This window comes from Macrobrachium nipponense, chromosome 33 (assembly GCF_015104395.2).
Source record: "Macrobrachium nipponense isolate FS-2020 chromosome 33, ASM1510439v2, whole genome shotgun sequence".
Taxonomy (NCBI): Eukaryota; Metazoa; Arthropoda; class Malacostraca; order Decapoda; family Palaemonidae; genus Macrobrachium; species Macrobrachium nipponense.
The window spans coordinates 55,293,632-55,310,654 of record NC_087219.1 but is presented as its reverse complement, the minus strand read 5'-3'; the positions used below and the strand labels follow the sequence as shown (position 1 = coordinate 55,310,654).

The window sequence follows — 17,023 nt, the reverse complement described above, 5'->3', positions numbered from 1 at the left end:
TAGTAAAGGAGACTTGCAGGCCTACTTATAGCAAGGTCAGCTCCGCAAGAAAGTTTCATGTTCAGTGTCATTCAACTTCCACTGATGGTAAACGCGGCTTTTGAAAGGATGCGGTTATTTCAAATGTATATCTTAGTTTTACCAGACCACTGAGCTGATTAACAGGTCTCCTAGTGCTGGCCCGAAGGATTAGATATTTATACGTAACTATACTTAGTTTTTTTCCATCTGTCCATCCGCCTCTGGTGTTTGCGTATGGTAACACTGCGTCCAGGGCTTTAAATAGTTACGCTATGTGTAAGTTTTAGGTAAATAAAAGGATATCTGGGAGTACATTTGCAACTGAAAAGTGTTTTAATAAATTACTGCATGCGACTTACACCGTTAATATTCGAAATAGGATATTATTTAAAGCCCGGGACGCAGTGTTACCATGCGCAAACACCATAGGCGGATGGACAGATGGAAAAAAACAGGGTATTGGAACCAATTAGATACCTAGCAACGGGACCTACAGCTTATTGCGGGATCCGAACCACATTATATCGAGAAATAAATTTCTATCACCAGAAATAAATTCCTCTGGTTCCGCGTTGGCTGAGCCGAGAATCGAACTTCGGACCACTGGATTGGTAGCCGAGCTCGAAACCGACTCGTCCAACGTGGAACTAGATTATTTAAAAAATACAGATGAATGTGACGGTATATTTTGTTATTTCCTCAAAGCATTTGACTGTGGACCCTGAACGCTTGAGCGGTGACAAGCGGGTGGACTGTAATATATTCCAATAGGTTATATTTATTTTCACTTGGAAAATCAATTGGAGAAGATAAGTCAGTTTACATTTACACGATACCGAGTATTAATGAGCTGAATTGTTTCTCAATGCAAATGAACTTAGGCGTTATGAAAATAAATACATTCGAGAGATGAGGTGACAGAAGGTTGCTAATTCTCTGATTGCCAAAGGTATTCCCTGCCAAGAGTTTGACGGGCTGCATGGCAACCGAACATGAGTCATGTTTTAAATAGTTAGTTAGTTAGTTAGTTATTTTACTGATAAAATATACAGCTATTAGTACAAATTTGTCCAAAAAGAAATATAATACAAAATATACAAAGTAATCTCTTTTGTTCTCGCAAAGAAAAATACATCAAAAGTACAAATAAGCATATAAGGTTATAAAAAACGAAAAAGGAGCTTACTATAGAGAAAAACGTAGTCGCATAAGTATCATTTTTCTGAAACTCATTCATTCATAAACATCAAATTGTCAGTATCAAGTCCTAATGCACATAATGCTTGAAAAAAAGGAAAAGTTTATTTGAAGAAAAACATAAAACAGAAGACAAAGCCGCAATTTACTTATGAATATGAAGAACTTCATAAACCTATATGTACCCAGATCAACGATGTTATCATTTTCATTTAACAAAGTACTCCAAGACTCATAACTCAAGTTTGGATATATATGTCTGCGTGGCATTGACAGAGGACAATTGATCAGAACGTGTGACTCGTCCAGTTATTGAAGAATAACTCCTATATCTGATGGAATCAACATCTCGAAACCTTGAATATGCTTTATAATTTAAACAGAAATATCACAAAATATAAATTAGTTCAAAAGACTCTGCACTTTCTTTGGCTTTTGTAAAATTAATAAAACACTTGACTTCCGAATCATAAACCCCAGATTGACTTATTGGTTTTAGATGAAAGGAGGAACCTTACAAACAGTTTGTCTGTTATCTGGGGTTTATGACTTTAACGCCAAGTAGTACTTCATTTTTGAAAATCCTTAGAAAGTGCAGGGTCCTTTGAACTAATATTTTTTGCTGTCTTTCAGATTAAATATAAAACATATTCAAGGACACGGGATGTTAAGCCTATCAGTTGTAGGAAAATTTGTAAAGTAAAACAGGATGGGGTTATTGGAAACTCAATTATCATAATAATATAGTTCTCAGAAAGTTATAGGAGTGTTTCGTTTCCTTAGTTCCAGAGAGAGATATGATGGTAGCAGAGACAGACACAGTTGTGAATAGCTTGTTTGTTTGTTTTTTTTTTCTTAACTTCTCAACCTCGTAATCATTTGTACGATCTCTAGAAATAAAGCTAACGCCATAGACTTAATTATTTTTTTTTAGATTCATATACCTAAAACTTTTCAGCAGATGAGACAATGCAGTCAAGTTCATTAGTAAGTTACGGTTACTGACTCTTTCCTTTCAAAAGGCCTACCATAAATAATGCCGGTTCAGAGCAAAATAAAAATGATAATTAAAAGTCAGTGTAATATTGGAATGATAAACTAGCGACCTGATTTGGGTTGGCAACACTGTCAGTCAGTCTGTGACCTGAGATCCAAATGCAAGAATATGAAGCAATTTTGATGTCTGCAGCAGGATTCGAACCCGCATGACCAACAAGTATGGAGAATTGGAGAAGTTAAGAAGGAACTGTAGTTCTCAGTTTATATATATATATGTGTGTGTGTGTGTGTGTGTGTGTGTGTGTGTGTGTATGTAATTATGTATATAGTGTTTGTGTATAATAAGACAAGTTTCTCAAACTTTTTTAAAACTATCTGTTCCTCTAATTGAAAGGATTAAATATATTAAAATAATCAATGATTGTTTGTTATCAAACTCAGGTGCAGAATCATGATACAGATATACCTCTAAATAGTTTATCTCTAATAAATGCTCTTACTTTTCTCTCTCTTTTCAATCCTCTCTTTCTCTTTACAGGTGAAGGTCTCTACGTTCTGCAACCTCCTAGAGGACTTTGCGTTTTATCCGGAAGCCGTTTGTTAAGGTAATTCCCAAACACCCCTCTTGCCAGCATTTCACTGATCCTTTTTCCTGATTGTCTTGCAACCCACTTGACTTTCATTATAAGCTTCTGGTACTGTCTTATGGTCTGCTGCGCATTAGAAACTTCTTTTGTCCAAATCAATTCGGAAAAACGGAGAAGAGGAACGCTGTTTCAAAATTTCCATCAAAGTGTGTTTTTCATCTGTTGGTAACCGTGGGTCACTCTGGACGTCTATGTATTTGCTATGTTAAATAAAACTACTTGTCGGATTTATGATAAGCATGACAGGTCCTTTAAATGTTCATGCACTGAATGACACTGAATTTAACTATCAGCAATGCTATAGTACGTTCCCCAAACTGAAATATCACAATCACCAGTGTCAGGTGATAATGATACTTCATTTTCACTCTAGTCTGTGATATTTTTCACGATAACTTCATTCTTTGCTGTGGAATCTTTCTTAACTTGTAATCTTAATTGTTATATACTCTTCATGGATCATCATGTATGATATTACGAATGAAGCTTCATCAAAGAGGGATGATACAAAATCGACACTGGAGGACTTTTGAAGCTGAAATCTTTCCATTTTACTCAACATTTTTTTATCTGTTAATTTAACGGCTCACTTAGAGGGTACACTTTCATCACGAGAAGTTTATGAAACAGATTTATTCCAAGTCTCATATTTACCCTCCTTCTGAATCGACACACCATCAGCCTCAAACCAGAATGACCTCAACGGAACGGAAATACAAAACTCTACTACATCCTATAGACGACAAGGAGCCTTTTCTCTGCTAAAGGTCGAAGGTGGCATCTAAGGGATCTTTCCTAGAAGGCGACCCCCAAGGATTTTCGCTGGTCGTTATCTAGGGCTAATATTTCTTGGGGGTTATTATCCGTATGATATTTACAGTCTTTTGTTTATGTTTTTTACTGTCATCGCCAACGGGCTTGTGCTAAACACGCCGCAAAGGTGGGTACATACCGGTTTTCTAAGAAAAATCCCACCTAATTCTAGTTTGAATAGAAGACGCTTCATGAAAGGACTTTTACTTACGAAATTATTCTTCAGACGTCTAAGAAGAGATAAGGTAAAACACTTCGATGCTTCAGTTTATCCGCGACAGAATAATACCATACTAAATTCTCATGAAAGCGGTTAGCGAATCTTATAAGCTTACTTTCTTTAGGTGATAACACTCTGGACAAGAAACTGGGTGAGATGTACGCAATTTATAGAAAGAGAAGTTCACAGGCATGTCGTTTTGTTGGGAACGATCATCCTGCATAAATGTCCATTCCAAGAGAAGCACAGTACATGGCGCGTGATACAGCTACGAAAAAATCTATAGCCAGCCACTTAAAACAAAATGAATTTCAAAGCCGAAACTCACCTCGTTTCCTGAGCATTCGATGACCTCGTAATCACCGCATTATCAAGTGCAGCACTTGAATTTGTAACAGCACAGCGTAAGAATGGGAATGCGACTTGTGAGTCAGTCTCCGTCACTCATGTGTGTGCCGTTCAACGCTTCTACCAAAATCGCACACCCTCTTGATTACGCTTACCGGAAACTAAGTCTTGCGTCACTCCTAATCCTAAGAATGCTTTCGCCGTTTTGATTTTCTCTCCTTACAGAGCAAATGCTAACTCTGTATAGACCAGCTTATATGTATTCTGAGAGCGATACATATAAGTCTTAGACGTTTGTCTTGTTTTCTGTCATCAATAATATTTTTTTCTGTCGTTTCTCAGGCCAATGACGGACATCTAAATGGCGCCAAATTGACGTAAAGAAAACGAGGGGTGACAGAGGACGAGAGACCACTTTTGCATTAGTATTTGTGTCTAAATTGTTCTTACAATAAGAAGACTCAAGGTGCGTCCACACTACAGTAAATCTGTCATATATATATATATATATATATATATATTATATATATATATATATATATATATATATATATCGCAAAATGTAAAAGAAAAAAACAATAAGACCGAACCTCTGGCAAGTGCAGGATACTCGCTTGAAGCACTGGTTAGAGCTATCAAGAAGTCGTTGACGTGTATTCAACTTGTTTGTGATCTTAGAGCGATACATCGCTGACTTGATGCTTATGTCATGTTTTACTGGAGCGTGGACCCATCAAGTACGCTGTGGTGTTAGACATAGGAAAAGATATGAGCTGCAATGTCTTAAAGCGGAGAAATTATCAATCCAAACTAGGAAAGAAAACTTATTTGAGAACAAAATCCATTCAATGCGGACAGAGGTCAGTCATGTGTTATCAGGATTGTGCTGAAGGCAATAAACCAGCAAATTCGTTATTTCAAGTCCTGTCTTCGCCACTTCTCCACTGCCGCTCTGAGGAAAGACACCAGTGATTTTCCCAAGGAGTTTTCTTCTTGCGGGAACATCGAGACTTCTTAAACAAAATCATCTTAATTAAGTGCGACACGCTGACCTCGATTTTTTAGCATGTATCTTTTATTCGATGAAAATCACTGTTTAACTAACTTGAGGCACGAAGCCATTTTGTACAACTGCGATTGTCGTATTAAAGGAATTTAGCCTCCAAACGATTTTCGTATTTCCTCTCTACGTAATTTCCTTTAAGACATTGAGAACTCTCGACAGATATGGCGCCATACTGGGTGATGTTATGTCAAATGTGATGTTAGTTTAGGAGGACATCGTAACGAAAATCTGGCAGGGTTCCAAAATAACTGCTATAGAAGTATTATATCTCTAACACGATCTATTGATTGAACTCATATTGCAAACAAGCGTCCATAGCCGTTATATTCGATCCCAAAAGTAAACATCAATTGCTAATGTACCTTTTTGGAAAAATGAAAATCTGGGTATGTAAAGTTTCGTGGGAAGATGTTTTGATGTGATCAAAATTCCATCCTCCCTTCTGCTAAAGAAAGTTTAAAGTAAACTTTGAAAGATACAAACGATCCATTGGGCAAAAGTTAAAACGCCAAAGACAAGATGAATAAAAGGCTGAAGGGAAATTGAATGTAACTAGAACAAACATGGAATAGAGAGAGGGAGAGAGAGAGAGAGAGAGAGAAGCTGATAAGTTTAAGTAATAACGTTGTTGCAGCTTTCGTTATTGCCAACGTAAAATGACACATCAGTTCTTATTTTAATTATTTCAGAATTAATCATAGAACACAAAGTTATTACCAATCTACAGGAGGGCCTATCAAAGAATAAAACTCCCATGAACACAAAGTTATTACCAATCTACAGGAGGGCCTATCAATTGCAGCGTCTTTTATACATGATAAACACTTAAAATTTAGGGCACGTAAGTTATTGGAAGCCTCGGGGATGAAAAAAAGAAAAAAAAATTATTTCTAGTGACCAAAAATATGAGTGAATGTGTGGTAAGACTTTAGCTTATTTCCACATGAAAATTCTTATTTTCTAAGCTCGCTCTCTCTCTCTCTCTCTCCTCTCTCTCTCTCTCTCTCTCTCTCTCTCTCTCTCTCATTTGTTTATGCAATATCGATGTGAAACCGAGGAGTCGAAAAACTTATCCGCTTTCTTCCCAGCTGCTACTATGAATTTTTGGTTGGAATGTTAACATTTTCTTGAACTGAAGAGAAATGCATTATTCTGGAGTTGCTGTTAATATGTTGTATTTCTAGCTTCTGCGAAACTGACTCCAGTTGCTCATTCTAATTTCTGTTTTCTAATTTTCGAGTTTTTAAAGTCATACTGTTATTCAAAGTCAGCACAAGGAAATTTTATTATATAGAAATCACCTCGAAAAATTCATAAAAGTTAAAGACAAGGAGCAGAATATTTCCTCTTTTATCGCGAAAATGCCAAGACTATTAATTAGAGGTATTATTTACTGGGACTGCAAATACTCAGAGGCAAAAATGGGAGTAAAAGACACCAGTCTTCTGCAATGCCTCATTTTTTTGCTAATTATTAGCAAAGTTATTGATTTATTTTAGTCTCTTGAAGCCCGGTAGCTATTTCTATAAGAATTCCTTGAACTCCCGTAAAGTTCGTGGCGCCGTGGTGCCTACGATAAGCAAAACTCTATAGCAACTGATAATATACACAATCCATCTTAAGACTGGAGGCTCAAAATGCCAAACTTATCCTCTAGGCCTGAGATTTCCCAAAAAATAACCATCGCCAAATTTGATAATGAAGATCTCGAATATTGGCTGATGTCATAATTTTAATTCTTAGAATATTAGTTTAGTTTCCCGAAAAAGCAACAGTGTTGAGCAAGCGAACGGCCAATGGATATTCACGTTGTAATATCACATTTATTATTCTTTATTCTAGAAAAGCAAAATTTGTTTTAGCAAGTTCAGTAAGGAAGAAATGGTATCCGTTTATCTTTCCAGAGCTGTTCACTTACGTCACTGATTTCAAAATTAAAATAAAGATATTACGACTGAAAAGATTTGCGTTATAATTAACAGAAATCTGAAGGTCTGGAAACTTTTGTATAAGTAAGAATTTGTCCTTACTTGTAGCGAATTTCCTGCATTGTGTGTGGACATAATTTTACATTCCTGATTAATGAAACCTTTAGAAAAGATGCTAATAAAGAGAAGATTCTCATTCGGTAACATTTTGCGCCAAAATTCAGCTTAGCGTGAGTTGCGAAAATAGTATAAATTTAAAAGGTTGATTTTCATGACTTATCATTATTTATAAGTAGTGGTCAGGTTAGCAATTCTCAATAATCTGAAGGGGGTTTTTAACAGCTTTATATAAAGTTTTAACTCTCAGTGCTTGCAAGTAGGTAAACAAAGGGAAACAGTTCAGGTCAATCGAATTTCAGTTTCAAATAAGTTTGAGGAAATATTTTTAAATGTCATGCAAATTTAATGTAAATGAGTCACATTAAAATAAAAAATTAGGGGGGGCGTGGGCCCCGGGTAGGTGGGCCAGGTCCTGATTTTGGCAGATCAAGAGCATAACTCAACACAGTACTTGCTTTTGCAGTCTGCAAGCTTGCGTAACTGTTTGACATTTAGCCCCAGTCATGGGGGTTTACAGGATACAGTGGCGCTAATACGCAGTTAAGTGCTACTTCATCCCTTCTTAAATGGAAGCAGATGGAACCTTGCATAGTTCATTTATTTATTAGACTATGACATTTTAAGAATTCTATTTAGGAAGTACACTGTTTTCGATAGACACATGACCTTATTACTTTTTTTCTTTTTTTTTGCAGAGCCCAAAATTAAGCATTGGGGGGGTGTGGGTGGTGGATTCATTTCATTATTGTACCAGACATTAACATTTCATCTGCCTCTTCAAACTTACAGACAACTGTATCCTGTAGCATGGAATCAAGAGCATATAGAACATACCCCCACTATTTTTCAAGACAACATTATACCTCTTTGTTGATTCATTCATATATTCATATATATATATCATATATATATATATATATATATTATATATGTGTGTGTGTGTGTGTGTGTGTGTGTGTGTGTGTGTGTGAATAGCTATACATATATATATATATATTTATATATATATATATATAGTATATATATATATATATATATATATATATATATATATATCTATATCTATAATGTGTGTGTGTGTGAATAGCTATATATATATATATATATATATATATATATATATATATATATATATATATATTTATATATATATATACATTATATATATATACATATATATGTATATATAAATCATACCACTTTGATTTATATTTTATATATATATTATATATATATATATATATATATATATATATAGTATAAATCAAAGCGGTATGATATTGCCTTGAAAAATAGTGAGTTCGCAAACCTTGGCATGACCCGATACCCTATCTGAGAGGCTTATGGTAAATTGGGTCTCTAAGTGAAGTTTTTGTTATGAACTTAATGTTTATTTCCAGCAAAGCTCTTCAAAAACTAAGTTGAAATCCCTTTCTAAGTTGGCTAGACATGCAAAGTTTACTCAAACTCATGATGCTAATGTACGAACTATATAGTACGTAACTCGTCAAGTTCCAAGCATTAGTTCTTAACAAAATTTTGTATACGTCATATAGCTGCGTATAGAAAGGGCAAGTGGCATAATAAGCTGATGATGTGAACATATTTACTATATTCTCACGTTCTGCACTCCTCAGTTCCTTCATTCATTCACTCATGATCCTCTTTTCTTTTCTTGCGCTCTGCCTCTAACGGTTTCTTCGTTTATGATTCTCTCTCTCTCTCTCTCTCTCTCTCTCTCTCTCTGTGCGTGTGTGTGTGTGTGACACATGGAATAAACTGCCACCAAAAGTTGTACACAGCAACAGTGTGGAAGAGTTTAATAGTAAGCTAGATAAAATCACCAGAACACTATGAATGAACAGTAAAACCTGCTCCAAGAGATAAGTGAGCACACGATGTTTCCTCGGATGGACTAATAAGTCTTTGAGACATCCTAATCCTTGTAACTCTCTTTCTCTCTCTCTCTCTGTTATGCGTTCATCAATTAATTCATTCCCCTCCCATTAACTTCTGTAGTACAAACGATATCAAATCTCTTATATTGTGCCATGGCTCTGGCAATGGCTGATTTACTGCAACACTGAATAATAGGTATACCTAATGTCCTGAAAATGCATTAGAATTAGCTATTTTTCATTCTCTCTCTCTCTCTCTCTCTCTCTCTCTCTCTCTCTCTCTCTCTGTTTACATATTATAATTACAAGCAAACTGACCCATCTACGATGGGTGATAAAATATGGGTGCAGAAGTGAAAAATTTTTATGTACTACTATTTGTTCAGCAATACTAAAATAAGGGCGATTTTTATACATACCTACTACAGAACCTTTGTACACAATATTATCGGTTTGTCCACAACTTAATTTCATGTTGGCAGAGTCAGTTGCTCTGCTCATCGCCACATACAGTTGGCCATGGGTGACGGCAGAAACACACCAACACGATCCAAAGACTGGCCCTGCGACTTGTTTGCAGTGAATGAGAAGGCCAGGTTGATGGGAAACTGCCTGCGCCGTAACTGAAACGGAAACTGGTTGTCCGAAGGCATCAGAGGAATCCGGGCGATGAACAGACGTTTGCCGGTGTGAGGGCCCATTGCTATCACTGCTTCGATTACGTGTGAGTTTAGCTCCATAACGGTGTACCTTGTTCCGTTGCAGTGTTCATTGGCAGGATCGAAATTCTGAAGCAACATTACCGGGCAGTACTTCTTCAACGTTATTTTGTGCACTGGCAGTTCTGATGGATTTAAGTTATTTAAAAAATCTTGTGGATATTGATGATAATTTTCATCTTCTATTGTGTCCGAGCTGAAATATTCGCGACTTTCTCCGGGGAAGTTTGTACAGGAATTATGTATGAAAAATCGTAAAGTAACTAAGTCTACGGGAATAACCAGCCTCGTTTCACGGCCAGAAACAGCTCCGTTTCAGGGAATCCCTTCTCACCCCCACCCCTACAAAGGAGGGGGTTAGTTTGGATGAAACCCCATTACAAACCATCTTAGGGGTCCCCACCATAACCCTGCCAAGTTTCATACCCATCTGACCAGCCGTTTGGCCGTGATTGAATGACAGACAGACAGACAGACAGACATTACGCCCATTATAGTATGATTATTCATATATATATATATATATATATATATTATATATATATATATATATATATATATATGTCATGCAATTGTATATATTAATTCATTTCTTAGAATATGCGAATATTTTATAGTAAGGCCTTAAAAATACAAACATCTTACGTTTTTTCTTGGGTTTTGTTTCCTTATAAGAAAACTAATTAGTTGAGAGGGTAACTTCTATAATTAACTCGGGTGACAGTTCGTAACGGAAAGTCACGAAATTTAATGTTCGGCGAGTGTCGGGGCTAAACTATAAGTTCACAAGATAATCTATAAGCATTTAATTGAGTTTTTTAATTTAACCATTGGACCCTAGAATATATATATATATATCTATATATATATATATATATATATATATATAATATATATATATATATATATATATATATATATATACACTGAACTTTCTACAAATGTTAGGTATTAACTGAACCCTAGATAGGAAACCCTGTATCCATATGGAATCATTGTAGGAAAAAATAAAAAAAAAATATGCAAACATGCTAAATTATACCAGAAACTTACAAAAGTAGAAAATACGTATTCTTGAACAAATATGACCTATATTTATGACAATTAAACGAAATAGAATTTACCTTTGACATGTTAGAAAAAAAGCTTGAAATAAAAATGATCTTACCATTACAGGTACTGGAATGAAAAATATAACACGTCATTGAGCAGAATATTATTCTAATATATAAACTAGGGTCTTATAAGAATCTCACAGGCACCCTGGGCAACCTGGGAACTACATAAAACATCGGTCCTGGAATAAATAAAATCAGACATATTTTATTATTCACATTTCAGCCGCAAAGTCATGAGTTTTCAGCTATAATGATATATTCTGGTGAATATACAGCTTGCAGATGCAATAAAACTTGTTTTCTTTCAGATAACTTTGTTACTAGTATACAATAAATGTTTAAATCCAACATAAACCAAATATCTCCAATTTCCTCATTTATTTGCTTGACATTCCTTGCAAACCACACTTTAGTGTCGGGGAAAGTAAGTCTTGGACATGTAAGTCATGTTTCACTATGTACAAGATCATAATAAGGCTATTACACCCTCAAAACATTGTATTTGTTATTTACAAGGGGTATAATGGCCTTTTCTGTAAAAATATTTTTTCACCATTTACCGTCATATTAAGGAAACGCTGTGCCATTTGGATACATGAGTACTCACCAAGAGTGGATGAAGAGGAGTAGCAAATTACACACTTTACATCAACGGTATGTGCTGAACTTCGCTCCAAACAACCAACTTAATCCAATGACTATGAATTGTTGGAAATATTTGGCGGGAAATGCAAAAGTTACTGGGGAGCTGTGCCATATGGCACAGGGATTCCTATCTAGGGTTAAACTTATTTTTTTAGTTCTTAAGATATCATGGAGGAAAGAAGTTTACACTATTAATGAAACGTACCTTTCGTATACACAGCTATAAGATATAAGCAAGCATTGGCTAGATTTTGTCCTTGACTTGACAAGATACGTGTTAGTTTGCATTATTTCTTTGGAAAAAAAAAAAAACTCACAGTTCCCACTTGCTCAAGCCGTAAAGATACTCTAACTCAGCATTTGCAAAACTTTGCTTGTAAAAAATATAAAAATATGGTATATGCATATACCATAGTTAACAGAAGGATAAAATAAAATGAGCTTTGTAAGAATCCGCCAGGGTCCGTTTGAGAAGGGAGGTTGCACTAGTTAGCTACTACATACTATTAATGCCACTATATACGGTGAATCTCTATTACAAAGGCAGACGTTCGAAGCGTGAAGTAAACTTGTAGGCTGTAAGAAGTATTGCGTTAAAATATGCTTTTGATCCGCCAATGAAGAACAGGAGAAAATTAATATTTTTTCGGATCATGTCAAGATTAGCGAACCAGCTATTTTTCAAGACAATATTATACCAATTTGATATATTATATATATATATATAATATATATTATATATACATATATATGTAGATATATTCATATATATATATTATACATACATATTATGTAGATGTATTCATATATTTATATATATATATATATATATATATATATATATATATATATATATATATTTATTTATATATATATATATATATGTGTGTGTGTGTGTGTGTGTGTGTGTGTGGGTTCACTAACCTTGGCATGATCCCCTTTTTCTTTTAATATGACTTTCATTCATACGGAATTTGCATAACATTTCTGCATACTTACGTGAAATTGGAATTCGATCAAACTACTCTTTTGCCGTGTATTCATGTATCTGCAATGCACTGATAAAAGAAAAACTGGAACATTTTTGTTCGGATCGCTAATTATCATGTTAGGCTTCTTAGCTTGCACATTAACTATTATGTTTGTTAAGCTATGAAAATCAGCATTTTGAGTTGGAATTATTTTACAAGTAATACCCTACGCTGAATTTTGGCACAAAAGGGTCCTGAATGTACTTGTACATCTATTCTTGAGTAACATCCTTCTCGTGGTCAGATCGACAACGTGACTCCGTTCTGGTATTGTAGATGCGAGTTCAATCCTGCGATGGACATCAGCATTACTTTATAGTCTTACATTTGGATCTAAGGTTTTGCAGTGACAAGTTTATCTAGAAAGTGTGCAGAATTCAAGAAATTAAGAGGACGCTGGTTATTAATACAATATAACAAACACTATTGGGATGTCCACATATGTAGGGAATTCTTTGGAGTGAAGATAAATTCTTACTTATAACAAAAGTTTCGAGACCTTTTGGTTGCTGTTCACTATAATGCAAATATTACCGCGATTATTTCTTCCTCTGTGGTTCAGACAACCAAAGTTAAGGCAATTTATGGTTCCCCTAAATTTAGAAGGTATTAAGTTGTTAGGAGATTGGCGTAGGACCCCATAGTGTTGCCCGGTTAACAGATGTTTACCTAACATTTTTTTTTTCTTTTTTTACCATCAACTCTAGCAATATAAACAGCAAAGTCCTAAGAAACTTTATTGACACAAGGATTCCTTCAACCAATGGACTAGATGTTGTAAGTTCCGATAATTCTGGCAGTGCAACAAGCCAGTTATTTCAGGTTAGTCTTCTAAGAAAAAAAAATTGTATTGCATTCGGCATACTGTTCCAAAAATGGCGCTGAAACAATTTCATAAGGTATCATCGGAACTAAAAATGGACGAAAGTTTGCTAAATGCAGATAGAAATAAAAGACACGTTTTTAATAAGAGTTATGGCCAAGAAGAAAAATCCATTCAAGGAAACTAAAACTAAGATCGAAGAGTAGAAAAGGAGCTAACGCGACCGAAAGAAGAGCTTCCAAACATTGACATAGAAAACGGAGATTGATGGCATACAATTGTTTCTTTGGACGCTTCGTTTGAGAATTGTTTGAAGTTAGATAAAGCTCCGTAACTAAAGTAAACGATCGTTTAGTCTTTCCAATCTAGGTCTTAATTGCGTTTTGGATATAACATAATACCTCAGCAATTCCCTTTTACAATAATCCTCATAATAAATGGAGAAACAAATCGGGAATAGCTGATCTTTTTCACGGCTGTTTTGGGGTTCGTTAAAACAGACTTCACATTGCGAGCCTGTGCTTCGTTTTCCTCATTATCTTATCAGTATTTCCCAGAGACGACAGAGGAAACAGAAGTTGGAAATTCCAAACTTTGTGGTGATTACACAGCGTAATCGAGCCTATTTCGGTTTTAGGTTTCTGTTAAAGAAAACTATCGTGCCGTCTTTGTCTGTCCGTCCGTACTTTTACTGTCCGCACTTTTTCTGTCCGCCCTCAGATTTTAAAACTTCTGATTCTAGAGGGTTGCAAATTGGTATGTATATCATCCACCCTCCAATCATCAACCATACAAATTCCAACCCTCTAGCCTCATCAGTTTTGATCTTATTCAAGGCTAAAGTTAGCCATGATCGTACCCGTGGCAAAACAACAACACAGGCCACCACGGCTGCCTGAGAGTTTCATGGGTCGCGGCCCATGCAGCATTATACCGAGACAGATACTCGTATATCTATTTTCGGTGGCCTTGATTATACGTTGTACAGAAGACTCGATTTCTTTGGCGCATTTTGCAGTTGTTTAGGATTCCAAGCACTTTCACACATGTTCGAGATCTCAGGCCACTTCAGCTTCTGGAAAACACGTCAGCTGATGGTGCGCAGTGAGTGTCATTCTCTGTCTTACGCAATCTGCTATCTGGGTACTATTTCTGAGAGGAAGAAAAGGAAAAATTTTCAATTTTATCATTCGTTTAAAAAGGAAATGTCAAATGTCTTAATTCAGGAGAAAAATCATTTTTCCTCATAGTAGAATTCTGAGGAGACCAGTAGTTGATTCTTCCTATTTATCAGTTCCGGACAAAACTGTGAAAATGTAACAAGCATACAGAAATAAATGAAAATGCAATAGACGTTTTGAATGGAAGTATTTTGGTCAATTTGGTCAGAGAAGTGTTGCCGATAACTGAATAATATAAATACAGCTTATAAATATTTGTAGGTACTTATGTATGTCACTAACAGTTAGCGTTTCTGTTCGATACGATTGATGTCCTTCTTTCGACCGGATATTTTTTTTTTTTTTTTTAATGTTAATTCTTTTATCTTAAGTAGAATGGTTTCCTTTCTTAGAAGAGTCTTATTTCAAGTATTTCTCTTACCAAATTCTGAACTGAAAACTCAAAGCCCTTCCATGTGCAAACCCCTTCCATTTGCAAAGCCCTTCCATTTGCAAAGCCCTTCCATATACAAAACCCTTCCATATGCAAAGCCCTCAAGTTTTGTTCTGCAGGTACTAATTTGGACTTGTTCCCATTTCAACAAGCATTGTCTAGGAAGTGAAAGTTAAAATCGGGTACGTTTGGGATTTTTTCTTTCTTTAAGGAGTTCTTTTTACAATAAAAATGTGTATTGAATAAAACATGATGCACACACTTACATACAAAAGAGAGAGAGAGAGAGAGAGTTATGCAGTTCCCAGAATAAGTGACAATGGAGACTCTTGTCAAAAGGTATTTGCAAAGAGGCTTTCACTCTGGGACATAACGGTTTCTGAAGTAGACTTGGGAAAGGAAAAACTACTGCAAAAAAATCTGACTGATGCATTGAGGAGGGGGAGCGAGGCTGAAAGTAGCTAAGATAGCTATGAGTTCAGGTAGGAGAGAATGCAGTGGAAATGTGGGAGTCAGAATTTTGAAGGCAGCTAAGTTTGATAAGGAAGTGAAGAGAGTCTATGAGATGAGAAAAGCTATAAAAAATGGGTAACGGTTAAGAACACAGGGCGAAAGGAGTAGACGAGGAACTTGTAAAATTCGAGAATAGGGCCATAGAGTAAACAGATGGATTTTTGGGTATAGGTATAAAGAGGGAATAAAAAGGTTTACTATGTAACCAAGGGCTGATATGTTTGAAAAGACGGTTGAGCCAATTTTACTTTAACGAATTAAAGTATGGGCGTTCAATGAAAATGAAAGGAAAATGGATGAAGCTTGAGATGAACCTTTTTGATTAGTATAGTTGGTGAAGAAGAATTGAAATGTTGAGAAAAAAAATGTAGAGATGTGTAGAAGTGGTAAAGGGGTTGGAGAGGTGGGAGGATGGCAACAATGAGGGACGATAGATGGTAACCTCCCTGAGTCTCTCCTATGATACGCAGAGACGGCTGGTTGGCGGGAAAATGTATGCATACATACATCCATAGAAAGACTCACGCACACATGCACAAAACACACAATTACTCATTATATATATATATATTAATTATCTATATATATTATATTATATATATATATATATATATATATATATATATATATTATATATCTATATCTATATCTAATCTATATATATATATAATATATATATATATATATATATAGATATAGATATATATATAATATATATATATATATATATATATATATATATATAGATAGATAGATATGATATAAGGGTATAAGGTGAAATCGCCCTTAATGCTAATCTTGTAGTGTCAGTTTGGATATTAAGCCTTCTTTTGACTATGTTGTCCTCTGTAAAGGATCCGAACAGGACCGAAAGTACTTGGCTATCTCGCTTTTTCATTTTTTCCTTCGTGTCAAAAAACCTTTATTTATATATAGATATAGATATAGATATAGTATATATATATATATATATATATATATATTAATATATATATATATATATAATTATATAAATATATATTATTAATGGATTAAATATATATATGTATATATATATATATATAAAACATTAGTTTTCATTTGAAGAATGATCTACGTGAACTTTCCATTTCTTTTCTTTTTCAAAATAGTCTACTTTTTATCAGTATCCAATACCCAATGCACCAGCAGCGATAGTTAGGTAAATATCTTCGCTGTATTTTTCGTGCAACCACGAAAATAATTTTCTTATCACTTTCAGAGCAGTCTTCGTTCACACGTTCAGTAAAACGATAAAGAAAGAAAGAAAAAAAGTCAACGCCTC

General features: G+C 35.0%; 1 protein-coding gene across 1 annotated transcript in view; it reads right to left on the bottom strand.

Annotated features, from left to right (window-relative positions):
* Positions 1 to 4,381, bottom strand: part of LOC135203209 (integrin alpha-PS3-like) — a 41,529-nt gene extending 37,148 nt beyond the window's left edge. Inside the window, exon 1 of the mRNA XM_064232962.1 lies at positions 4,226 to 4,381. The gene's annotated coding sequence lies outside the window, so the exon portion shown is untranslated. The remainder of the gene's footprint in view (positions 1 to 4,225) is intronic.
* Between the last annotated feature and the right edge of the window lie 12,642 nt (positions 4,382 to 17,023).